At 43.4% G+C, this 26,348-nt stretch overlaps 1 protein-coding gene across 2 annotated transcripts in view; it reads right to left on the bottom strand.

Moving 5' to 3' along the window:
* Positions 1-14,845, bottom strand: part of LOC110536240 (semaphorin-4C) — a 115,388-nt gene extending 100,543 nt beyond the window's left edge. Inside the window, exon 1 of one of the 2 annotated variants that reach the window (XM_021621909.3) lies at positions 14,021-14,845. The gene's annotated coding sequence lies outside the window, so the exon portion shown is untranslated. The remainder of the gene's footprint in view (positions 1-14,020) is intronic. The other variant, XM_021621911.3, reaches the window with a different exon arrangement.
* Positions 14,846-26,348: the final 11,503 nt, after the last annotated feature.

The following is a 26,348-nucleotide window of genomic DNA, read 5'->3' as shown; positions in this document are numbered from 1 at the left end:
ACTACTGCTGCTATAAGCTGTATACTACTGCTGCTATATGCTATATACTACTGCTGCTATAAGCTATATCCTGCTGCTATATCCTGCTGCTGCTATATACTGCTGCTGCTATAAGCTAAATATTACTGCTGCTATATGCTATATACTACTGCTGCTATAAGCTATATCCTACTGCTATATCCTGCTGCTGCTATCTACTGCTGCTATATCCTGCTGCTGCTATATACTGCTGCTATATACCGCTGCTGCTATATCCTGCTGCTGCTAAATACTGCTATATACTGCTGCTGCTATATACTGCTGCTGCTATATACTGCTGCTGCTATATGCTGCTGCTGCTGCTGCTATATGCTGCTGCTGCTGCTATATACTGCTGCTGCTATATCCTGCTGCTGCTATATCCTGCTGCTGCTATATACTGCTGCTATATCCTGCAGCTGCTATATGCTATTTACTGCTGCTGCTATATACTGCTGCTATAAACTCCTGCTGCTATATGCTATATACTGCTGCTATATCCCGCTGCTGCTATTTACTGCTGCTATATACTGCTGCTGCTATATCCTGCTGCTGCTAAATACTGCTATATACTGCTGCTGCTATATACTGCTGCTGCTATATACTGCTGCTGCTATATGCTGCTGCTGCTGCTGCTATATGCTGCTGCTGCTGCTATATACTGCTGCTGCTATATACTGCTGCTGCTATATACTGCTGCTGCTATAAGCTAAATATTACTGCTGCTATATGCTATATACTACTGCTGCTATAAGCTATATCCTACTGCTATATCCTGCTGCTGCTATCTACTGCTGCTATATCCTGCTGCTGCTATATCCTGCTGCTGCTATATACTGCTGCTGCTATATACTGCTGCTGCTATATACTGCTGATGCTATATGCTGCTGCTATATGCTATATACTGCTGCTGCATACTGCTGCTGCTATATACTGCTGCTGCTATAAGCTATATACTACTTCTGATATAAGCTATATACTACTGCTGCTATAAGCTATATACTACTGCTGCTATATACTATATACTACTGCTGCTATAAGCTATATCCTGCTGCTATATCCCGCTGCTGCTATATACTGCTGCTGCTATATACTGCTGCTGCTATATACTGCTGCTATATGCTGCTGCTGCTATATACTGCTGATGCTATATACTGCTGCTATATGCTATATACTGCTGCTGCTATATGCTATATACTGCTGCTGCTATAAGCTATATACTGCTGCTATATCCCGCTGCTGCTATTTACTGCTGCTATATACCGCTGCTGCTATATCCTGCTGCTGCTAAATACTGCTATATACTGCTGCTGCTATATACTGCTGCTGCTATATGCTGCTGCTGCTGCTGCTATATGCTGCTGCTGCTGCTATATACTGCTGCTGCTATATACTGCTGCTGCTATAAGCTATATATTACTGCTGCTATATGCTATATACTACTGCTGCTATAAGCTATATCCTGCTGCTATATCCTGCTGCTGCTATTTACTGCTGCTATATCCTGCCGCTGCTATATCCTGCTGCTGCTATATACTGCTGCTATATATACTGCTGCTGCTATATACTGCTGATGCTATATACTGCTGATGCTATATACTGCTGCTATATGCTATATACTGCTGCTGCATACTGCTGCTGCTATATACTGCTGCTGCTATAAGCTATATACTACTGCTGCTATAAGCTATATACTACTGCTGCTATAAGCTATATACTACTGCTGCTATATGCTATATACTACTGCTGCTATATACTGCTGCTGCTATATGCTATTTACTGCTGCTATATGCTATATACTGCTGCTGCTATATGCTATTTACTGCTGCTATAAGCTATATACTACTTCTGCTATAAGCTATATACTACTGCTGCTATAAGCTATATACTACTGCTGCTATATGCTATATACTACTGCTGCTATAAGCTATATCCTGCTGCTATATCCTGCTGCTGCTATATACTGCTGCTGCTATACACTGCTGCTGCTATATACTGCTGCTGCTATATCCTGCTGCTATATGCTGCTGCTGCTATATACTGCTGCTGCTATATACTGCTGATGCTATATACTGCTGCTATATGCTATATACTGCTGCTGCATACTGCTGCTGCTATTTACTGCTGCTGCTAAATACTGCTATATACTGCTGCTGCTATATACTGCTGCTGCTATATACTGCTGCTGCTATAAGCTAAATATTACTGCTGCTATATGCTATATACTACTGCTGCTATAAGCTATATCCTACTGCTATATCCTGCTGCTGCTATCTACTGCTGCTATATCCTGCTGCTGCTATATACTGCTGCTGCTATATCCTGCTGCTGCTATATACTGCTGCTGCTATATCCTGCTGCTGCTATATCCTGCTGCTGCTATATACTGCTGCTGCTATATCCTGCTGCTGCTATATCCTGCTGCTATATGCTGCTGCTGCTATATACTGCTGCTGCTATATCCTGCTGCTGCTATATACTGCTGCTGCTATATACTGCTGCTGCTATTTACTGCTGCTGCTATATACTGCTGATGCTATATACTGCTGCTATATGCTATATACTGCTGCTGCATACTGCTGCTGCTATATACTGCTGCTGCTATAAGCTATATACTACTTCTGATATAAGCTATATACTACTGCTGCTATAAGCTATATACTACTGCTGCTATATGCTATATACTACTGCTGCTATAAGCTATATCCTGCTGCTATATCCCGCTGCTGCTATATACTCCTGCTGCTATATGCTATATACTACTGCTGCTATAAGCTATATCCTGCTGCTATATCCCGCTGCTGCTATATACTGCTGCTGCTATATACTGCTGCTGCTATATACTGCTGCTGCTATATGCTATTTACTGCTGCTATATTCTATTTACTGCTGCTATATGCTATATACTACTGCTGCTATAAGCTATATCCTGCTGCTATATCCCGCTGCTGCTATATACTGCTGCTGCTATATACTGCTGCTGCTATATACTGCTGCTGCATACTGCTGCTGCTATATACTGCTGCTGCTATAAGCTATATATTACTGCTGCTATATGCTATATACTACTGCTGCTATAAGCTATATCCTGCTGCTATATCCTGCTGCTGCTATTTACTGCTGCTATATCCTGCTGCTGCTATATCCTGCTGCTGCTATATACTGCTGCTGCTATATACTGCTGCTGCTATATACTGCTGCTGCTATATACTGCTGATGCTATATACTGCTGCTATATGCTATATACTGCTGCAGCTATATACTGCTGCTGCTATATACTGCTGCTGCTATAAGCTATATACTACTTCTGCTATAAGCTATATACTACTGCTGCTATAAGCTATATACTACTGCTGCTATATGCTATATACTGCTGCTATAAGCTATATCCTGCTGCTGCTATATACTGCTGCTGCTATATCCTGCTGCTATATACTGCTGCTGCTATATACTGCTGCTGCTATATCCTGCTGCTATATGCTGCTGCTGCTATATACTGCTGCTATATGCTATATACTGCTGCTATAAGCTATATCCTGCTGCTATATCCCGCTGCTGCTATATACTGCTGCTGCTATATCCTGCTGCTATATACTGCTGCTGCTATATACTGCTGCTGCTATATACTGCTGCTGCTATATCCTGCTGCTATATGCTGCTGCTGCTATATACTGCTGCTGCTATATCCTGCTGCTATATGCTGCTGCTGCTATATACTGCTGCTGCTATATACCGCTGCTGCTATATGTTATTTACTGCTGCTATATGCTATTTACTGCTGCTATATACTGCTGCTATATACTGATGCTGCTATATACTGCTGCTATATACTGCTGCTATATACTGCTGCTATATACTGATGCTGCTATATCCTGCTGCTGCTATTTACTGCTGCTATATACTGCTGCTGCTATATACTGCTGCTGCTATATACTGCTGCTGCTATGTGCTATTTACTGCTGCTATTTACTGCTGATATATACTGCTGCTATATACTGCTGCTGCTATATACTGCTGCTGCTATATGCTATTTACTGCTGCTATTTACTGCTGCTGCTATATGCTATATACTGCTGCTATATACTGCTGATATATCCTGCTGCTGCTATTTACTGCTGCTATATACTGCTGCTATATACTGATGCTATATGCTATTTACTGCTGCTATATACTGCTGCTATATACTGATGCTGCTATATCCTGCTGCTGCTATTTACTGCTGCTATATACTGCTGCTGCTATATACTGCTGCTATATACTGCTGCTATATACTGCTGCTATATACTGATGCTGCTATATCCTGCTGCTGCTATTTACTGCTGCTATATACTGCTGCTGCTATATACTGCTGCTGCTATATACTGCTGCTGCTATGTGCTATTTACTGCTGCTATTTACTGCTGATATATGCTATATACTGCTGCTATATACTGCTGCTGCTATATACTGCTGCTGCTATATGCTATTTACTGCTGCTATTTACTGCTGATATATCCTGCTGCTGCTATTTACTGCTGCTATATACTGCTGCTTCTATATACTGCTGCTGTTATATACTGCTGCTGCTATATACTGCTGCTGCTATATACTGCTGCTGCTATATGCTGTTTACTGCTGCTATTTACTGCTGATATAGCAGCAGTATATATCAGCAGTAAATAGCATATAGCAGCAGCAGTATATAGCAGCAGCAGTATATAGCAGCAGTATATATACTGCTGCTGCTATATGCTATATACTGCTGCTATATACTGCTGCTGCTATATACTCCTGCTGCTATATGCTATATACTGCTGCTGCTATAAGCTATATACTGTTGCTATATCCTGCTGCTGCTATTTACTGCTGCTATATACTGCTGATGCTATATATTGCTGCTGCTATATCCTGCTGCTGCTATATCCTGCTGCTGCTATATCCTGCTGCTGCTATATCCTGCTGCTGCTATATACTGCTGCTGCTATATACTGCTGATGCTATTGACTGCTGCTATATACTGCTGATGCTATATACTGCTGATCCTATTGACTGCTGCTGCTATATGTCGCTGCTGCTATTTACTGCTGCTATATACTGCTGCTGCTATATACTGCTGCTGCTATATACTGCTGCTGCTATATCCTGCTGCTGCTGAGCTAGAGAGTGAGCTAGAGAGAGAGCTAGAGAGAGAGCTAGAGAGAGAGCTATAGAGTGAGCTAGAGAGAGAGCTAGAGAGAGAGCTAGAGAGAGAGCTAGAGAGTGAGCTAGAGAGAGAGCTAGAGAGAGAGCTAGAGAGAGAGCTAGAGAGTGAGAGTAATAGGGGAAATAAAGATCAATAGATGGGGATCAGCGTGTACAGTCGTTCAGCCCTCTCCCTCCCTGCTGCTGTCAGGATGACTCAGTCTATCAGTGACTCTGCATCTTAATTTGCCTTCTGAGAAAAACACACTGAAAAGGACTCATAAACCTGTCGATAAGGCACTGTGGACTCGCTGAAGTCACAACGCACACGACGTACACGCACACACATCCTCACAAGCACACACAGCCACATTTCAATGTAGATAAACCACCGTGAGAGACACACGCTCACATACAATCACCATAGGAGGTTGTGGGGGACTGGTTCCCCACGATATGCAGCGAGTGTCCATCAGCTGGTGATGTACCATGGAGCTCAAACAACAGACACTATGAGCACTGTCATACAGCACAGAGAAACACTATGAGCACTGTCATACAGCACAGAGAAACACTATGAGCACTGTCATACAGCACAGAGAAACACTATGAGCACCTGTCATACAGCACAGAGAAACACTATGAGCACTGTCATACAGCACAGAGAAACACTATGAGCACTGTCATACAGCACAGAGAAACACTGAGCACTGTCATACAGCATAGAGAAACACTATGAGCAGTGTCATACAGCACAGAGAAACACTATGAGCACTGTCATACAGCAGTCATACAGCACAGAGAAACACTATGAGCACAGTGAAACACTATGAGCACTGTCATACAGCACAGAGAAACACTATGAGCACAGTCATACAGCACAGAGAAACACTATGAGCACAGTCATACAGCACAGAGAAACACTATGAGCACTGTCATACAGCACAGAGAAACACTATGAGCACAGTCATACAGCACAGAGAAACACTATGAACACAGTCATACAGCACAGAGAAACACTATGAGCACTGTCATACAGCACAGAGAAACACTATGAGCACTGTCATACAGCACAGAGAAACACTATGAGCACAGTCATACAGCACAGAGAAACACTATGAGCACTGTCATACAGCACGGAGAAACACTATGAGCACAGTCATACAGCACAGAGAAACACTATGAGCACAGTCATACAGCACAGGGAAACACTATGAGCACAGTCATACAGCACAGAGAAACATTATGAGCACTGTCATACAGCACAGAGAAACACTATGAGCACAGTCATACAGCACAGAGAAACAAGACTCAATATAGCGCTCTCTCTCTCTGCAGGGCGGCTAGCTACATTGCGTAGCAGACAATGGTAATGTTAACCCCGGATGGAGCAGTCGACGACCAGCAACACACAGAGCAGAACAAAGGAAACGTCCACACAGCATAGTACAACATAGTACAGCACAGTAGGTCACACACACACACACCGGCCGCACCCATGAGACCCTGCTGGGTTGCCGACTGCCCCACACACCCCAAATAATGTGAGCGCCACACACAGACAGAAACACACAGCGAATGTCATTCAACATAAATGAATTAAAAACAGGGCCCTCTCGAATGACAAATTTAAGGAATTGAATCCTGGCACACAAATCACGGTTCATAAGTAGATAGACCTCAGCACAGCGGAGGCTGGAACACAGCGTTTTAATAGGGGACAAACTGAATGTGTTAACTTTACAGGTTGGCCCCCTTAAATGCTTCCCAGGCACACACACACACACAGAGAGACAGAGAGACAGAGACAGAGACAGAGAGAGAGAGAGAGAGAGGTAGAGGAGGAAGAGAGGATGAGGGGGTAAAAAGAGGTAGAACGGAGGTGGAAAGGTAACCGATGGGAGGTATCCATCTGCATTTTGGTCTCTCTCATCCATTATTTCTCAGGCCGCTTTTAAAGAGACGCTTTATTGATTTTTTGATGTGTAGAAGCAGCAGGTTTAAGAGCTTAGCAGGAGGGGGCGAGCACAAAATAACTAACTCACTCCTCCCGGCTACCAACGGTCTAGGTCTCCTGCCACTATGGGCCTGACCTGGGCTCAGTGCTGGTAAAATATCATAATAATAACACAGTTTGCCTTTCTCTCTCCTTTTTCAGGAAAAAAAGAGACTGCTTAATAGGCACAAAAAATAATCTCCCAGATATACTGTTCCATATGCCATGAGTCAGTGTGTCTATGTGCTGAGGGAGGGAGGGAGGGAGGGAGGGAGGGAGGGAGGGAGGGAGGGAGGGAGGGAGGGAGGGAAAGAAGCCAGTACAGGATAGGGTCTATTACAAATACAGGGATTGTGGGAGAAAGAGAAATGGAGAGAGAAAAGAGAGGAAAGTGGAGAGAGGGAGAGAACTAGGTAGGAGATTGATGGTGGAATTGTTGACTGCTGGTGCAGCCTTATCTAACTCTCTCAGAACCTATGTGCAAGGCTATTCTCTGCCCTCCCTCACTCCATGTCTTTCTGTCTGCCCTCCCTCACTCCATGTCTTTCTGTCTGCCCTCCCTCACTCCATTTCTTTCTGTCTGCCCTCCCTCACTCCATTTCTCTCTGTCTGCCCTCCCTCACTCCATGTCTTTGTCTACCCTCCCTCACTCCATGTCTTTCCGTCTACCCTCCCTCAATCCATTTCTTTGTCTGCCCTCCCTCACTACATTACTTTCTGTCTGCCCTCCTCTCACTCTTCCCAGGTCTGTGTCACCTATTTCTCTCTTTCATCTCCCTCAACTCCTCCTCTTCATTTCTCACTCAGTCTCTCTTCCTACTATATATATTGGGGTCTTTGAGTTCACCCTCCCCCTCTCTCCCTTCCTGTCTCTCCCTCTCTTTCTCCCTATTAATATTGCTCTCCCTCCTCACCATCTCTCTCACTCTCTCAATTCCCTCACCCTCTTTCCTTTTGTCTTTCACCCCTTCTCCATCTCAGTGAGCCAGATAGGGTGCAGCGGCTGGAAAAGATCAGCATGGGGTCTGCAGAGTGCAGCCAGCCCCTGGTCTGAGGTCAGGCTGCTACAGGCTGGGAGGACAAGGGGGTAAACACATATACACACAAACACATACATACACCCCTGTGGGGCCCTCATCGCCACAGCGACGGGCCTGTGCCCAACACCCCTAACAACAGCCCCTTTATTGGACCTAGGTCTGGCATTGGCCCTGCCTGCAGTTTACGCAGCTGGGAAAGGGAGCATTGACATTGGACTGGACTGACATTGGGCTGCCAACAGGAGGCGCTAGGCTAGGCTAACACCACTAACCAACTCACCACACCCTGAGAGAAAAGCTGTCTCAGTCCAGCCATGGTGGAGCTCAGCTGGGGTTTGGCGGGAACTTGGCTTAGGTTTGGCTGGGTCTCTAAAGGGTGGGACCCAGTGATAAGCTGTGGCCCTGTGCCTCTGCCCACTCTCCTCCTCCTCTTTTCTCCGGCTCTCCCCTGGAGAAAAGGCCTACAACTCAACTCAGTTCAGCCTCACTCCTTCCTGGCTAAGCTCCTGCTCCATACCAGCTGCAGGGCTACTTTTTATAGTTATTTTTCTCCAGCAACAGTTTGTGTGTGTGTGTGTAACAGGCGTGCTCCTGGCACTTCCTGCTGTTAACGGCTTGGTAGCGCAGTCACACGAGAAGGCAAGGCAACTATATCGGAACAGAACAATGCCCAAAAAGGCTCTAATAAAAACAAACTGCGATGCTCAACTGGGAAAATGGGCTCGTCTCCTGCTGTTCATCGGCATGGACCACAGTCTGCATACACAATGCAGGGCCCACAGTCAGGCTAGACACAAAACACACACACTCCTACCTTAGCACCACCATGTTTACTCGCAGACATGCAGGCATGTACGCACACACATACACAACAACCACACACAACAACCACATGCACAACAACCACACACACACACACACACACACACACAACAACCACATGCACACACACAACAACCACATGCACAACAACCACACACACACACACACACAACAACCACATGCACAACAACCACACACAGGCAAATCTCATAAACTAGGGTACAAAATATAACCATTACATTGGTGCTCAGTAAACACAATGCACTTTAGAAAGACAGGCTGCTGAAAACATCTGTTCAAGGTGAACAGCAACAGCAGGAGTTCCAACTTCCACCATCTACCACAGAAGAATCTCCTCTCTGAGCAACATTCCAGTGAATAATTACTATGGATGCGTTCCAAATGGCACCCTATTCCCTACATAAGAGTATGGCACATTATAGGGAATAGGGTGCCATTTGGGACGCACACACACAGTACGTAGGCCTAATACAGCCGGAGCTTGTTGGCAAGCCTTTGGCACAAAGGAAATCATTGCCCAACTGTCTCTAATATAACCTAGCTTCCAGCTGCTTCAGGGGGGCACACCAAGCAAATGCTGAGATGAGACAAATGGAAGAAATAAAAGGTGACCCCATTTACGGTTGTTTTAAGAAGCTGTTATGAGAAGGTTTAACACACAAACTACGATAAACCAATAGCATTATGCCAGGCAAAGCTCACACACAAATTCTCATAAAATAACACAAACACCTGCACTTGACCCAACCCCGCCCCCCCAACCCACACAGTTTGGGAGCCTTGAGGGAGGACAGTGAAACAGCAGATGGTCAGTATTGGTGAGCTAGTAACAAAGAAGCAGGTCATTGCTCTCTCCACCCCTGCTCTCTCTCCCATGAATAATGTAATGCCTCAGTCAGAATTCTGGACTTGTTATGAACTGCGTAGAGAGTGGGAGGGTTTCTCTAAAGCTCAATAACTCCAACTACAGTGTACATCCTCTGGGTATTTTGACCAAGAAGACAGACCAAAGCTTCTCATCTTTTGTAGAGCTAGGAGGGTAGAATCAGAACTGGCGCCAGAAACCACCAGCGTGATTTATTCACAGGACCGCTCCTCTCCTAACCAGCCCTGAGGCCTACTGTGTAATGGCCTGTAGTTTGTGTGTGTGTAACTATACTTGTGGGGATATCTGAAGGATAGTAAACAATGAACATTTTGACCAACTGGGGACATTTTGTTAGTCCCCACAAGATCAAATGCTATCTAGGGGGTTTAGGGGTTAAGGTTCAAATTAGTGTTAGGATTAGGTTCAGGGTTAGTTTTAGGGATAGGAACTAGGGTTAGGTTTAGGAACTATGGTTGGTATAAGATTTTGAATGGGACTGAAATGTGTGTCCCCCACAAGGTTAGTTATACAAGACAGTGTGCGTGTGTGTGTGTTTGTGTGTGCTGCAGAGAACCCAGCCACACTTCACAGTCTGTCGATGAGTGTTTCTTTCTCTGGCCCACAGCTGTGCACACAGAGCAGCCTCCCTCCAGCACACAGGCCTCTGGGAGCACCATCAAAACACAGGCCTATATCAGCCCTCAACCCCAAGCCCTCTCTATGGTGCTCTTAAAATACGACCCCCCCCCCCTCCCTGCTTCTCTATACATAATGCTGTGTCCAGCCCCAGCCCAAACCCCTTCCGCTTCTCTTAAGGCCTAACACACACATCCAGATGACCCTTCTGCTCCTGTTCCACAGACCTCTCAGCTGGCCTGCCTCGCACCATAACAGCTCCAGCCACTGGCACTGACTGCACTCTTGTCCTCTCTGACCTGCTACAGAGCTGATACAAGACTATCCCACTCATTACACACCGTGATGAAGAAGGCATAGGGAGGATGGATGGGAGGATGGAGAGAGGATGGAGAGAGGATGGGAGGATGGAGAGACGATGGGAGGATGGAGAGACGATGGGAGGATGGAGAGAGGATGGGAGGATGGAGAGAGGATGGGAGACAGGATCAGAGGATGGGAGGATAGAGAGAGGATGGGAGGATGGAGAGAGGATGGGAGGATGGCAAGATGGAGAGAGGATGGCAAGATGGAGAGAGGATGGCAGGATGGAGAGAATGGGAGAATGGAGAGAGGATGGGAGAATGGAGAGAGGATGGGAGAATGGAGAGAGGATGGGAGGATGGAGAGAGGATGGCAGGATGGAGAGAGGATGGCAGGATGGAGAGAGGATTGCAGGATGGAGAGAGGGTGGGAGAATGGAGAGAGGATGGGAGGATGGAGAGAGGATGGGAGAATGGAGAGAGGATGGGAGAATGGAGAGAGGATGGGTCAGAGGATGGACAGAGTGGAAGGAAGGATGGTGGAGGAGAAAGACAGGGCCAAAATTAGGGGAAAAGGAGACCTGACAGAGAGAGAGGGATAGGAGCGGAATGAAAAGTAAAAGATGGAGAAGGGTCCAATCCTTCCAAAGGAAAGCAATGAAACAGTTTGTGAAGAGAGGGGCTCTTTTTTTAATCTCGTCCCCAGATTGCTGTGGTAGCACAGAGGTAAAATCAAACTGTTGCTCACTGAGCTGTGCAGTAAATCTCAATCAAACAGATCAGTGCCAGCGAACTGCGAACAAAACATGCTGAAACCAGTCATGCATATATATGGAGGTGTTATGTCACCTCTAGCATCATCAGGGGAGAGTAAAGAGTTGTATTTAACCATGTAATTCGCATGCATTCACGTGTTTGCATGGCTGTTTGCCACGCGTGGTCCTTCACTACAGTATCGGTTGCATTTAAATGTCACAAGTGGCACAGGGATGACTGAATACGCTGTAGCAGCCAGACACAGGACATCTGTTGGTGCTCCATGTAGACTACAGTATGTCCCAGCCTCCCAGGCATGATGCAACCACCACTCTGCACCCACGTCTCAGCTAACTCCAGCTTCAGCTTAACCAAACACATGCTAGCTGTGAAAAATGGAGATAAAGAGGGCCAAGCCATTACAAATCCATCTCTCGCTGCTTAACCTAAAGAATGACGGTATCACAGTATTAAAAGCTCTTTATAGGCCAACCATGAGACTGCCTGCGAGGCTGAGAGGGGGCTGAGGAGTGGGGGTTCTGGGCCTAGGAGGAGGGGCAGGCAGCAGGATGTGGGGCCCATTGTGTGGTAACAATGAAGAGATCAACCTGGCAGGAGCCAAATCGGACTCTCAATAGACACTTTAACATCTAGGGTGAGGGAGGGAGCTGAGTGTGCCTGCTTCCACCATTTCTCCTGCCTGCCAAATGGACACACACACAGGCTCTGGAGAAGTGTGGTAAATAGGCATACACACAAGTATTTCACTACACTTGCAATAACATCTGCTAACCATGTGTATGTGACCAATAACATCTGCTAACCATGTGTATGTGACCAATAACATCTGCTAACCATGTGTATGTGACCAATAATTTTTGATTTGATGATCATACACACCCTGGAAATATCAACATCACTAACAAGATGGCATTGTAATTTCCATGTTGCATTATATTTCGGCGTGGGGGTGGCGCATGTACGCACAAAGACAGAGATTGGTATAATTACATGATAATATCCTTACCATTCCCTATACCTTACTAGGTTTCCCCCATTTAACTCTGGTTGTCTTAATTTTCAGGAACTTCAGCTTTCCCTTCCCCAGTCATATTCTTAAATGTAATGAACTAAACTGAACCTGCAACAGTCGTTAGGAATACAGTCACCACATATCCCCATGCACAAACCTTGTTGTCCAGCTAGTCAGTTCAACCGTTCTGCTCACACTGGTCTGGCCATGCTGTAGCCTAATTACTGTAATCAGCCAGCTGAAGCTAACACTTACTTCATTGTCGTAAAAAAGAAAGCAAGACAAAACAAGAGGCCGAATTAATGTGTCACTGTGAACTGGATAATTGTAATAATGCAGGGTTCCCCAACTGGCGGACCACTGGAGGAATTTGGCCCACTGGTGATTTGATTTTATAGTTGAACACAAAAGACTGTAAAAACACCAGCTCCAAGTGATACAATTTTTACAACCTGTTCCAAAGTATCCCCACTCATAATAGAGAGATATATGCGATAACACCAATGTAAGCAATGTTTGAAATGATTATGTTTTAGTCAAATATTATATATTATGTTCTTCTTGCGCTGATTTTGCAGTCTACAAATGATTTGTAATTATGTTCTGGCCCCCTGACCATCCGTCCAAGAAAACATCGTCCCGTGGCTGAATCTAGTCGATGATCCCTGTAATAACCGTTAAAATAAAGTCCTCTCCAAATGAGCGATAAGGTGACAACAACATAGGCATGTTAAGACACGTGATGGTTTTTTCGAATCCAAGCTAATTGCAGTGGCTGTTTTGCGATCCAATTTATTCAAATGGCTATAACAGTTCAGGTCCTCTATGCCCGAATTTGAATAGCATACAGACTCTGTTTTGTTCCAAGAGGACCAATGATGTACCTCACTACAAACGCGACACACGTCAAATATACAAGTCGAGTGAATATGGTGAATATGTAGAGAACATGGGGAAAACGTCTCTCCAGATGATCTCTAACTGCGTCGAATATAATGGTCTAAATCAGGATTTAAATGGGGTTTCGGAACAAAAAACATTTGATTCGCTTCCAACTGCTTCCCAACCGCAGTGCGCTATGTTTACTGTGGACTAAACAGAGATAAAGTTTCATCAAAACGCAATTCAATTGGTTTAAAAATATTGTCCAGTGTGCGTATAACCCGGTAAAAGACTACCTTTAAAGCTTGGGGCAACAGTTGGAGCCCTGCCGACTAAGCCAAAAACAGGATCAGATGTTTTTCTAATTTTCTTCCCCCTATTCGGTTACGTTAAAGAGCCAACATTAGGCAGTCTCACAATATATCCAACCTACAGGATAACGCTCATATGATTGTAATAATGTTGCAATGACTGCAACAAACTTACCGTAGTATTCGTTCACTTATGCTCCTCTGTTCAGCAGCTGTGGTGATAATAATGCAATAGCCTACTCTCCCGGTCAGTTCCCTCCGCGTAAACTAACGACAGATACCGTATCCTTTCCGCTATCTCGGCTTTGTTTTCGGACGATTCAGTTAGTTACAAATTATTCCACATACTAACAAATGTCAGCTGAAGGCTATTAGTTTGCGTTTTTCCTTTAGATTTCTTTGCGAAACATCGGTAAAACATGTCATGATGCAGTTGGTTTACATAGCGATACTCGCGCTGCTCCCTCTGTAATACGAAACCAAGGAGGAAATAATTCGCAAATAAGATTCACTTCCAAAGCATATAAAACCTGGCCTTGGTGGTGCTCTCTTGACGTCTCTCCGGCGCAGAACTGCACAACTCTCGATATGTAGAAGTTTCTACAAATGTTAAATAGTCAGCAGAGAGACAGGGATATGGGTTGGTCGTGGCGCTGGCGCTGGCAAGCATATATTCCAGTGGAATACCGGTGGAGTAGTGTGCCGTTACACTGCAGTGTGCCATACTTCTGCAGTACGTATCACTGTAGGGACCGACCAGGGATGATATAAAAGCATAAACAGGTCTCCATCCAAACACACCCCCTGTGCATTGTCCAGACTCGGCTACCCGATAGTCCCAAGAGTCACGTTACAGAAGAATAGCCCTTTTGATGAGTAATGGTAACTTCACGCTATGACATTAGAATAATATATGCATAGTCTATGAATATTATACCATTATTGGAATTTGTTGTAGGAAGTGGACTTTGTTGTTAACACAATAGAGGTATATCTGTCTGTCTGATGACGACGAGCAAGGATTAAATATTGTATGAAGGAGGGGAAGAAAACAGATCTCAAAGAGTAAACATACAAAACATGGGATTACGATTGGCAGATTCGGTGGGGCGATTATTAGGTACAGGAAAGAAGCTCGATTTGATAATCCCACATTCCCATGACATTTCATACAAATAGATTCACACAAAAACATCTTCTTTGTCTCTTCGTATGGGACTTTGTGATTAATGTGGGCCTATGTGAATGCATTTGACATTATATGCACTGTAAACTATGTTGTCACAGTGAGCCAAGCATAATAACGATGTCAATATGATTGGTTGTTTTTCTTATATACACCTTTCATATACAGACACAGATCCCACTATTTTACCATGCCTGCTTTTTTATACATGATTTTTGTATATCTGAACATGGTATTGGGATAACATATATAATTCAACTTGGTAAATTAAAACTCATCTGTAGACCTAGTCATGATTCCTGCATTTGTGAATGGTTCTCTGCGTCTTTGTCAATAAAATCATTAACACTTCCATTGTTTAACACCTCCCTAATTTGAAATGCAAATTGGCCACATGATTTAACAACACAATTTGCCATTACTCACTGATGTATAAAAGGGGTATACTGTACCTGCAAGAAAGTGGTGAATAAGAGGCTTTGAAAGGGGGTCGTATAAACATTGTCTTATATTTTTACATTAAATATACCACATTTTCTGCCTGAACGACTGTGTGATCACACGCGCCGTAGCCGATGTGAGCGAGACCTTTAAACAGGTCAACATTCACAAGGCCACAGGGCCAGACGGATTACCAGGACCTCCGAGCATGCGCTGACCAACTGGCAAGTGTCTTCACTGACATTTTCAACCTGTCCCTGTCCGAGTCTGTAATACCTACATGTTTCAAGCAGACCACCATAGTCCCTGTGCCCAAGAACACCAAGGTAACCTGCCCAAATGACTACCGACTCGTAGCACTCATGTCTGTGTAACAGTACAAATTTAGACCGTCCCCTCGCCCATACCCGGGCGCGAACTAGGGACCTTCTGCACACATCAACAACTGACACCCACGAAGCATCGTTACCCATCGCTCCACAAAAGCCGCGGCCCTTGCAGAGCAAGGGGAACTACTACTTCAAGGTCTCAGAGCAAGTGACGTCACTGATTGAAACGCTATTTAGCACCCACGCTAACTAAGCTAGCCGTTTCACATCCGTTACACTCACCCCCCTTTTGACCTTCCTCCTTTTTTTTCCGCAGCAACCAGTAATCCGGGTCAACAGCATCAATGTAACAGTACAAATTTAAACCGTCCCCTCGCCCATACCCGGGCGCGAACTAGGGACCTTCTGCACACATCAACAGTCACCCTCGAAGCATCGTTACCCATCGCTCCACAAAAGCCGCGGCCCTTGCAGAGCAAGGGGAACTACTACTTCAAGGTCTCAGAGCAAGTGACGTCACTGATTGAAACGCTATTTAGCGGCCACACTAACTAAGCTAGCCGTTTCACATCCGTTACATCTGTAGCCAAGAAGTGCTTTGAAAGGCTGGTCATGGCTCACATCAACACTATCATCCCAGAAACCATAGACCCACTCCAATTTGCATACTGCCCCAACAGATCCACAGATTACGCAATCTCTACTGCTCTCAACACTGCCCTTTTCCACCTGGACAAAAAGAACACCTTCGTGAGAATGCTGTTCATTGACTACAGTTCAGCGTTCAACACCATAGTGCCCTCAAAGCCGATCACTAAGCTAAGGACCCTGGAACTAAACACCTCCCTCTGTAACTGGATCCTGGACTTCCTAATGGGCCAAACCCAGGTGGTTTTGGTAGGCAACAACACATCTGTCACCTTGATCCTTAGCACGGGGGCCCCTCAAGGGTGCAAGCTTAGTTTCCTTTTGTACTCCCTGTACACCCATGATTGGGTGGCCAAGCATGACTCCAACACCATCATTAAGTTTGCCCGTGACACAGCGGTGGTAGGCCTGATCACCAACATCGATGAGACAGCCTATAGGGAGGAGGTCAGAAACCTGGAAGTGTGGTGCCAGGCCAACAACCTCTCCCTTAACGTGATCAAGACAAAGGAGATGATCGTGGACTAAAAGAATGGCCGAGCACTTCCCCGTTCTCATTGACGGGGCTGTAGTGGAACAGGTTGAGAGCTTCAAGTTCCTTGGTGTCCACATCACCAACAAACTATCATGGTCCAAACACACCAAGACAGTCGTGAAGAGGGCACGACAACACCTATTCCCTATTTGTCATGAGTTCTCAGATCCTCAAAAAGGTTCTACAGCTGCACCATCGAGAGCATCCTGACCCGTTGCATCACTGCCTGGTATGGTAACTGCTCGGCCTCCGACCGCAAGGCGCTACAGAGGGTAGTGCGCACGGCCCAGTACATCACTGGGGCCAAGCTTCCTGCCCTTCAGGACCTCTATACCAGGCAGTGTCACAGGATGGCCCTAAAATTGCCAAAGAGTCATAGACTGTTCTCTCTGCTACCGCACAGCATTGCTTCTACGCCCAAGCCATAAAACTGCTGAACAGCTAATCAGATGGCTACCCGGACTATTTGCATCAACTCCCCCACCCTCTTTTTTTTTACGCTGCTGCTACTCGCTGTTTATTATCTGTTATCTATGCATAGTCACTTTACCCCTACCTATATATACATATTACCTCAATTACCTCGACTAACCGGTGCCCCCACACATTGACTCATTATCAGTACCCCCTGTGTATGGTTATTTTATTGTTGCTCTTTTATTTTTTACTTTAGTTTATTTAGTAAATCGTTTTCTTCACTCTTATTTTTCTTTACTGCATTGTTGTCTTACGGGCTTGTAAGTAAGCATTTCATGGTTGTATTTGGTGCATGTGACAAATAAAGTTTTATTTGATTTTTGATTCGATTTTTGAAATGGTTACTATAGACTGCGAAGAAAATGTTTGCATTAACACTGTAGGTACAGTAGTTTATGTTATCACAGTGGGCTAGGTATTGTACTGCATTATGTCCTGCTTTTCTGACAGACTCATGGTAAATAGTTTGCTCGTGTTCAGAAATTGGCCTATACCAGTTACAGAAATATCAAAGTGAAATGACAAACATCTCAGCCAGTTCATATGTTTGACAGAAATCTCTAGACAGTGGGGTTTCGTAGCGTCAAGCGATTCTGGCATAGATAAAATGTATTTAAATAATGTAGAGGGCCCATTTAACTAAAATCCCAGTTGGGCAAAGTACATTTTGATACTTCAGTTATAGTTCAGTATAATGTTGATGTATGGTGTCTACCAATAGGAACGGTAAGCAGGTGGTTACATAAACACTAAGTAGCAAAAAAAAAAAAGGGACATTCCACTTTAGCATACCAATTCACACCTCCAATCCATGGAGTGTTTTTTGCTTAACTCAAACACCTGTGAGAAGTGGGAAGGACGGAGGGGGAGCTAAATTAGTTTTAGTTTAGTTGGCATCGTTTTTTACTGTCAGATTTTAGGCCTTTGCAGTTTGAAACAACTCTTAAAGCATAAATTAGAGCTGCTGACAGAGATGGCAAGAACGCTAGTCAAAATGCAACAATCAGCTTGTGAAACACCCAATATGTAGTTAGAGCGATGATAGAGCAGTTAGGAAAGACAATAACAATTCAATTCCAAACAATTCAATAGGCTACAGTCAGACAGTGTTTTTTAGCCCAAAGTTAATTAAAAGCGATAAAATATGCAGATTTGTATGATTTTTTTTATTTGATTTAATCAGGAGATTAAATAGATCATATAGATTTAAAGGGTATTTTTTGTAATAACTGGTTTGATAAGCCACCATCGACCTTACTGCCTTGGCATGTTCATGCTTTAAATGAAATGTAATGGATGTGACTATAAGCTAGCAGGGTTATGTTATCAGCTGAAAAAAGAAACAGAGAGAGAGACAGAGAGAGAAAGGGCTTTCATCAGTCACGTGTTGATGAATTGGTCTCAAAGGGAAACATATATCATGCCAGCTGATAGGAGCTAAATCTATGAGATCCAGTGTGTGAACAACACTGTAAAAACACATAGTGCCAGGCAGGTCAATCAAATCACATACAGACACAAACCTCTATAACTGTGGCTAAATAAATCCCTTGTAAAGAGATTGACGGATGATTCGCGTGAGGCCAACTCTGTGAAGGTAGTGTAGAGATTTGGATTCACATCGTAAACATAGTAGGGATTACCAAAAAGGGGGATTCACAAATCAGGTCAATCTTCCTGGCAACAAGAGAGAGATTTAGACTGTTTTATTGATGGGAGTTAAACCCTGTGGCGCTCCAGCTTCAAGGGGAGAAAATATCCCCAGGCGTATTATAAGCGAGATAGCAACACACTTGAAATGCTAAATCATTGTTTTGTTCAATTCTTCTTATTTCGGTCCCAGAGTGTAGCAAGTCTGTCTTACCCAGTTTAAATGAGTCATGAGCGGCAGTAGAAACAGTATTAGAACAGTATTGAGCACATGGTGACACAGACAGCTGTAGAAAGAAGTCCAGGGCTGAGTGAGAAGTGGGGTACAGCCTCATTATGACAAAGGTCAGAGTTCAACTCCCAGGAGCCTCCGCTGTAGTGTCTCCAATCACTCAGTCTGCATCTCAAATGGCACCCTATTCCCTATGTAGTGTGCTACTTTTGACGAGAGCCCTAGTCAAAAGTAGTGCACTAAATAGGGAATAGGGTGCCATTTGAGACAGCCCCGTTCTACCTGGTTTTTGCTCCACTTTAAATTCCCATTACAATGAGCTAGTTTATAGAGGCTATAGTTTGAGGTATGTTTTATAAAGGGTGAGGTTTATGGTGTTTAAAGACATAAAGTACTTATTCTGCTGGATTTAACATACTGTAATACACTATTTCTTAGCATGTTAGGCCTTTTAGCTACTGTACCGGTTCATAGCAACGATTGAAATGCACACCTGAGGCCACAGCTAAAACATGACAGAGCTTACATAATATACATTTGCACTATTATGTCTTTGTTTCTATACTCTACCAGGTAATTATAGTCTACAACCAAGCTGTAGAACACAAGCTGCTGTAATTGTATGGTATTATTACTGATGCTTAGGCTACTAAATCATGATTAGTATTAAATAGTTAATAAGGCTGATTATTTACTCAAGACAAATATGAATTACTGAGGTATGAGGTAAGAAAGTAACATACAGTATTGATGTTTTGATTCTGAACACTGAATAAGGGATCCGTTATAACTGCTTCATAGGCCTTTTTGCAACTTTAGCTTTTTGACAGCCACCATTTTCCTCAAATGCTGACCTGTCACATTTCATTATATAGCAATTTCACGAGTGAACATTTCAGGAGAGAAGCAGAGAAATGACAAGATTTCATTTAGAAAAATGGCTCCAATATTTCACTGCTATGCCATCTACTGCAGAAAATCATTTACATTGAGATGAGAGTTAAAACATGTCCAATATGATGAGTTGCACCTCTCGTTTTTGGATGAGCCAGGAAAGGAATTTACAGCCCAGCAGTACATGATTTAATTTGAGTAGGCATATTCATTACAGGAAGATATGATTTGACACACATTTTTTTTAATCCATGTGCTTCCTAGACTGAAAATTAAATTTTTTACAATTGCCCTTCATTACTTTAACTCACAAATATCCTAGATATTTTAATCTGACCTACTGTATGAAAATTAATATGCTTTCTTGAATCACCTTGAAAGACAGTGAGTTATTAGAAGTCCCAAATGGAGTAATTTCTTAATTGAAGCAGGACATATCAACCTGAAACCAACAATACCAGCTGGCTGTCTTTAAATACTGCCGTAGCTAATTTCCTTAAAAGTAAAAAACATGAACTCTCCTCCACTTAATTTCAGTAAGTCCCTACTTCTATAAATCCGCTTTAGTGCTGTTAAAATTGGTTGTCTGGCACACAATATTCCTCTTCACCGCACTTTGTGTCTTATGTCTCCTATGGCGTAACACTATGCTAATTTCCTTATCTTATGTAAAGTGAAAAGTTTGGGGTCTGTTTAATTCTGTTGTAAACTGTTAAAAGTGAAGTCGGCTCTGCGGCTACGGTGGCTGGGTCCCCAGGCCGCTGGCTACATTGTTCCTGTGCGTGCTCAGTCAGTCTATGAGCTGCGGAAAGTTGCTGAGGGAGGCAGAGCTGGGGCCCAGGGGACCCTACACTTACTTCTCAGTCACTCTGTCCCCCCGTGGCCACTGAGTCACCATAATGAGCAGTACCACCATCCTCCCATCCCTCAGCTCCCTCTCCTCCCTGCTATCTCCCCCTTCTCCCTATGGTACTCACTGCCTCACTGCCTGGATCCCTGCTCAATACCTCACTTTTTAATACATAGCAAACACAGTGCCTTCAGAAAGTATTCATACCCCTTGACTTATTCCACATTTCATTGTTTTACAGCTTGAATTCAAAATGGATTAAATGTATGTACATTTTTTTACCCTATTTTTTATCCCCAATTTTGATCTTGTCTCATCACTGCAACTTCCCAACGGGCTCGGGAGGCAAAGGTCAAGTCATGGATCCTCTGAAACATGACACGCCAAACTGCACTTCCGCTTAACCAATGTGTTGGAGGAAACACTGCTCAACTGATGACCGTTGTAGCTTGAAGGTGCCTGGCCCACAAGGAGCTGCTAGAGCACAATGAGCCACCCGGCCAAACCCTCCCCTAAACCGGACGATGCTGGGCCAATTGTGCGCCAACCTATGGGACTCCCAATCACAGACGGTTTTGATACAGCCCGGGATTGAACCAGGGTTTGTAGTGATGCATCTAACACTGCAATGCAGTGCCTTAGACCGCTGCACCACTCTGGAGGCGCTTTAGATAAATAAATAAAAAATTCCCACATTTATTAAAAATGAAATACAGAAACATGTAATTTACATAAGTAGCCACTCCATCGAGTCAATACTTTGTAGAAGCACCTTTGTCCTGCTGAAAGGTGAATTCATATACCAGTGTCTGTTGGAAAGCAGACTGAACCAGGTTGTTCTCTAGGATTTTGCCTGTGTTGAGCTCCGTTCCATTTATTTTTTAACCTGAAAAACTCCCCAGTCCTTAATGACTTAATGAAGCATACCCATAACATGATGCAGCCACCACTATACTTGAAAATATGGAGAGTGGTACTCAGTAATGTGTTGTACTGAATTTGCCCCAAAAATAACACTTTGAATTCAGGAGAAAAATGTAATTTCTGAGGCATTTTTTTGCAGCATTACTTTAGTGCTTTGTTGCAAACATGATGTATGTTTTGAAAGAAAAAAAATTGGTACAGACTTACTACTTTTCACGCTGTCAATTAGGTTAGTATTGGGAAGTAACTACAATGTTGTTGATCCATCCTCAGTTTTCTCCTATCATAGCCATGAATTAAACTCTAACTGTTTAAAGTCACCATTGGCCTCATGGTGAAATTCCTGCGCGATTTCCTTCCTCTCCAGCAAATGAGTTAGGAAGGACACTTGTATCGTTGTAGTGACTGGGTGTATACATTCACCTTAGCCAAATACATTTAAACTCAGTTTTTCACAATTCCTGACATTTAATCCTAGCAAAAAAATATCAGTCTTAGGTCAGTTAGGATCACCACTTTATTATAAGAATGTGAAGTGTCAGAATAATAGTAGAGTGAATTATTTATTTAAGCTTTTATTTCTTTCATCACTTTCCCAGTGGGTCAGAAGTTTACATACACTCAATTAGTATTTGGTAGCATTGCCTTTAAATGGTTTAACTTGGGTCAAACGTTTCAGGTAGCCTTCCACAAGCTTATCATAAGTTGGGTGAATTTTGGCCCATTCCTCCTGACAGATCTGGTGTAACTGAGTTGAGTTTGTAGGCCTCCTTGCTCACACACGCTTCTTGAGTTCTGCCCACATATTTTCTATAGGATTGAGGTCAGGGCTTTGTGATGGCCACTCCAACACCTTGACTTTGTTGTCCTTAAGCCATTTTGCCACAACTTTGGAAGTATGCTTTGGGTCATTGTTCATCTGGAAGACCCATTTGCGACCAAGCTTTAACTTCCTGACTGATGTCTTGAGATATTGCGTCAATATATCCACATCATTTACCTCCCTCATGATGCCACCTATTTTGTGAAGTGCACAAGTCCCTCCTGCAGCAAGGCACCCCCACAACATTTAGCTGCTACCCCGGTGCGTCATGGTTGGTATGGTGTTTTTCGGCTTGCAAGCCTCCCCTTTCTCCTCCAAACATAACGATGGTCATTATGGCAAAACAATTCTATTTTTGTTTCATCAGACCAGAGGACATTTCTCCAAAGAGTACAATCTTTGTCCCCATTTGCAGTTGCAAACCGTAGTCTGGCTTTTTTATGGCGGTTTTGGAGCAGTAGCTTCTTCCTTGCCGAGCGGCCTTTCAGGTTATATCGATATAGGACTCGTTTTACTGTGGATATAGATACTTTTGTACCCGTTTCCTCCAGAATCTTCACAAGGTCATTTGCTGTTGTTCTGGGATTGATTTGCACTTTTCACACCAAAGTATGTTCATCTTCAGGAGACAGAACGCATCGCCTTCCTGAGTGGTATGACGGCTGCATGGTCCCATGGTGTTTAAAATTGTGTACTACTGTTTGTACAGATGAACGTGGTACCTTCAGGTGTTTGGAAATTGCTCTCAAGGATGAACCAGACTTGTGGAGGTTTACAAATCTTTTTCTGAGGTCTTGGCTGATTTATTTTGATTTTCCCATGATGTCACGCAAAGAGGCACTGAGTTTGAAGGTAGGCCTTGAAATACATCCACAGGTACACCCCCAATTGACTCAAATTATGTGATTAGAATATCAGAAGCTTCTAAAGCATGACTTCATATTAATATATTAAAGTACACACACTAAAGGGAAAAATATATATTTTGAGCAAAATTGTGTTTTTTGGACACAACTGCAAACGTTAAGGAGTAGGGCGTTCAAGGAGTTGGTCTGATGGGAATTTGTGATGTCATCGGCCTCCTTGCTTGAGGAGAACAAAAAAGCAAAGGCCAGCCCTCCCACTGGTGCTATGTCTTGACAAAAAGTACCTTTAAAGTCCCAATGCAGTCTTTAAAATATATTTTAAATCATTAGTTTGTCTAATAAATCACTGTGGGTTTTTTTCAATTTTTACATAACTCCAGACTTGTGGAGGTCTACAACTTTTTTTCTGAGGTCTTGGTTGATTTCTTTTGATTTTCCCATGATGTCAAGCAAAGAGGCACTGAGTTTGAAGTACATCCACAGGTACACCTCCAATTGACTCAAATTATGTAATTAGCATATTAGAAGCTTCTAAAGCCATGACATCAATTTCTGGAATTTACAGTGAGTTATATGTGAAATAATCTTTCTTTAAACAATTGTTGGGAAAATTATTTGTGTGATGCACAAAGTAGATGTCCTAACCGACTTGCCAAAACTACAGTTTGTTAACAAGAAATTTGTGGAGTGGTTGAAAAACAAGTTTTAATGACTCCAACCTAAGTGTATGTAAACTTCCGACTTCAACTATATATATATATATATATATATATATATATATATATATATATACATACATATATATATATATATATATATACATACATATATATACATACATATATATATATATACACACACACACGTATAAAAACAAAACATATAAAACCAAAACATAATTCCACTTTGACATTATTGGTTACTGTGTGTAGGCCAGTGATACAACATCTCAATGTAATACATTTTTAATTCAGGCTGTAACACAACAAAATGTGGAAAAGTCAAGGGATGTGAATACTTTCTGAAGGAACTGTAAATGGGCTTGTTACACGGCTTACTGAGGCCGTATACAATTGTTTGTTGGAGACAGAGAGCTGCTGTACATGAGGGAAGATGTCATGGACTTCAGTAGCTACGTTTTCCAAGAAGACAATGTTTTGGTTTGACGTAGCCATATTAACTTCACTGTAAAGGCCATCTCCTGCCTGAGGCTAGGTGGTGATATAGCAACCCCATAAACGGTCCTATCCTGTTTGCACTGAAGAAGCTGCCAAGAATCCTGCGCATGTCTCCCTCCACCAGCTGATCTTGTGTACGCTATTCCCTAAACAGTGCATACTGGGAATAGGGTTCCATTTGGCACATACCCTCTGCATCTGACTGGAGCGGAATGTTGTTTGTGTTATTCTGCCTTTCTGGCTGTTTGATTTCACATTGAGAGCCTCAACTGACCGAACCAGTGAACAAAAAAAACGGAAATAGAATGCGATGCAGAGCAAATGGAACTGAATGTTGTTGAACATTGTGGCACATAGTGCAGATTGTATGACACATTGCTATTGGCTAGGGTGGGGGGTAATGCACCCGTCAACCAACCGTGTGCCAGGAGTTGTAAGTGTGCTACTTTCACACACGTTTCAAACATGTGTGCCATCACACATCAACAGTTTCTGCCCACATCTGCCCCCATCATCCCTCCCTCCACCATGAACGCTACATAATAACTAATGCAATTTGGGTTGTTAGGAGTTACTGAGATGCATTCTCTATGATGCAATTCAAGCCACTGAATGGAGAAACACCTCTCCCTTAGTCCATGTGGCAACTATCCTAAATAAGAGGGCTCATTTAACATGTCCATCTTGTTAGGGTTAAATAAAGTAGACATCAAGGACGGCCAGAAGCTGATTTCAGTAGACAGCCGTTATTCCCCACCCCATGCCCATCCTACCAGGGGCATTTTCCGCTGGCATGACCCCCAGCCCCTTTGTGTATCGAGGCAGACAGTGGGTCTTCTCTCTCTCCAGTGCCAAGGCTGGCACAGTGTCCAGCATTCCCCAACGTTTGGCCGTAGGAAGTCTACAGCACAACAAAGCCATCTTCAAGCTCCTAAAGGGCAAATCAGTCATGAAAAACACAGTAAATACCTACAACACTTCCTACAAATGTCCCTAATCAAATCAAATGTTATTTGACAGATGTGCCGAATACAACAGGTATTCAACCTTACAGTGAAATGCTTACTTACAAATCCTTAACCAACAATGCTTTAAGAAGGTAAGGGGAAAAAAGTGTTAAGTAAAAAATAGATAAGTAAAATATAGAAAATATAAGCAACAAACAATTAAACAGCAGCAGTAAAATAACAATAGTGAGGTTATATACAGGGGGTACCGGTACAGAGTCAATGTGGAGGCTATATACAGGGGGTACCGGTACAGAGTCAATGTGCGGGTGCACCGGTTAGTTGAGGTAATTGAGGTAATATGTACATGTAGGTAGAGTTAAAGTGCCTATGCATAGGTAATAAACAGAGTAGCAGCAGTGTAAAAGAGGGGACTGGGACTGCCCTTTGATTAGCTGTTCAGGAGTCTTATGGCTTGGGGGTAGAAGCTGTAAAGAAGCCTTTTGGACCTAGACTTGGTGCT

The sequence above is a fragment of the Oncorhynchus mykiss genome, chromosome 11 (assembly GCF_057628025.1).
Source record: "Oncorhynchus mykiss isolate SJ-2025 chromosome 11, ASM5762802v1, whole genome shotgun sequence".
NCBI lineage: Eukaryota > Metazoa > Chordata > Actinopteri > Salmoniformes > Salmonidae > Oncorhynchus > Oncorhynchus mykiss.
Note: the sequence above shows the minus strand (reverse complement) of the source record. Positions and strands in the feature narration are given on the sequence as shown.